The sequence below is a fragment of the Apteryx rowi genome, unplaced genomic scaffold (assembly GCF_003343035.1).
Source record: "Apteryx rowi isolate R43461 unplaced genomic scaffold, aptRow1 scaffold_1344, whole genome shotgun sequence".
Taxonomy (NCBI): Eukaryota; Metazoa; Chordata; class Aves; order Apterygiformes; family Apterygidae; genus Apteryx; species Apteryx rowi.
In genome coordinates, this window is record NW_020447580.1 from 15,555 (window position 1) to 17,509 (window position 1,955).

The 1,955-nt window shown below is 37.5% G+C and overlaps 1 non-coding gene across 1 annotated transcript; it reads left to right on the forward strand.

Moving 5' to 3' along the window:
* Positions 1-1,375: 1,375 nt before the first annotated feature.
* Positions 1,376-1,444, forward strand: LOC112961593. The gene has a single exon (XR_003252065.1). It is a non-coding gene; the product is annotated as a small nucleolar RNA SNORD123 (small nucleolar RNA).
* Positions 1,445-1,955: the final 511 nt, after the last annotated feature.

Here is a 1,955-nt window from a genome sequence, read left to right on the forward strand (position 1 = left end):
AGTTAGGTTTAAAAAAAAAAAAAAGGAGGAAGAAAAGGAGTTAGGTTCAGTAAAACTGAGCTTTGAGCTGTGCCTCCATCATAGAGAAAAGGGCTAGCTTGCTTCACAATAACAGAGTTCAAAGGCTTGTTTGCTGTTGCATTTTGCTTTTTTCACTCCATTGAAAACATCAGTTGTTTTTGTTGAATTCAGCAGAGACATATGCAAGAAACTTTGAATCCCAGAGTTAATTTTTTTTTTGACCTCATCATCACCTGCTCAGGAGAAACCTCCTGGTGACTAGAAACTTTTCAGGGCAGACCAGCAGGAGCACAGGGCATGTAAACAAGCTCCCTTTTTTTAACCAATTCTAAAAAAACACCAAGTTTGTGCATTCTAGCATCTTGAATCCACCTTATTTATTTGACTTCGCTGAGAGGGACAGAGAGACACAGAGTGCTTATGGCCCTTTGCACTAAAAAAAGCTAGAGACCTATTCACCAGGTTGCCATCACTGTTTCTTCCTTCTTTCCTATTGAGATTTAGGAAAATGTTTGGCCTGCCGGGTCAGAGTTGTGCAACTCCTCAGTATTCCTACCTGCATTGAGCAAAGTCATCTTCGAAGGCTGGGTCATCATGAATCTGCTATATTTATGTCAGGGACTTCTGATGTTGTTATATGGAAAAATATGGATGCCTTCTCCATCCTGGGAATGCAGATGATCCAGAGGATTAAAATTGGCCCTGTACAGCAAGTTCCAGTAGGCACATATACTGTTAAAAAGCAAGACATGCAAGATTGCATAGCATGTACCCCAGGAGCAAATAAAAGACAAGTTCAGACTGAATACAGTTCTAATGGGCAAAAGAAACCATTGCAATACTTGCTTTATATCACACGGAAATAAATGTCATAGGTACAAACTCTCTCCTTTTTTTTTTTTTTTTGTCAAATTATTGTCTCACATTATGTGCTGTAGTGCTGTAGCTAAAGGTTACACTGACTAGCATCTGTAATATCTAGGGATTAGGAACAGCAAGATGAGTTTCTAAATTACTTGACTTTTGAGAGCTAGATGTTCTCCTGAAGGGTTCTTTTATTTACTGTTTGTGATCAAAAGAGAGAATAAAGCAGTATTTCTCATGGTGTTTGTATGTTTAAGGCTCTTTGTAAACACAATGGTATAATTTTATGAACGTTTAAGGTGATGTTTTCAACACAACTACATGATATAAATAAATGTGCACTTGTATTTATAAACATGTTCTGTGAGCTTATTGGGCTAATTGCCTCTTTCTTTTCATTAAAGTCTCTGACGGATAAGGCAGTTGTTAAATAAACATTAAGTAAGGACCATCTAATTTCAAGTCCCTAAAAGATGATGATCAGTTATTTGGTGAAAATGATGAATTCTGGGGTACTGATCCATGTGACCTGAAAAAGCCATCCATTTCCTGATTCACCTTCATAACTCCTCTAGGGGAAAAAAAACCCACAATATTTTAGAATGAATATCTTCAATCAAACAATTTTTGTGTGTGTATTTTTCTTTCTTTCATTTCAGACGCTTCCTTGAACTGCCACCGTCCAAATGAAGAGCAAGAGGGGGTGAGAACAAGGACTACCTTGAAGAAATCCAGTCCTAAAGTTTGAGGAATAGAATTAATAGGCAACATCAATAATTCTGGTCTCTTAAATAGGTCAGAATATTGGCCTGAAATTAGGAAAAGTTATAAACCTAAGGTGTGGCCTTATTACATTTGAACCTAGGTTCTGGATTTTTTAATTTCATAAATAATAAAAATATTAGCATGCCTTTTCCTCCATGCTGGATGACATTACATTCTGCTGCCTTTAGCTGCGCACAACTCTCCCTTATAGACTACTTTAATTTAACTTCAATTTATTGCTTGCTAGCCCCAAGACCTCTCCTCAAAAGAAGGTGGGGCGTGAATCAGCAATGTCGGCTGTTGCC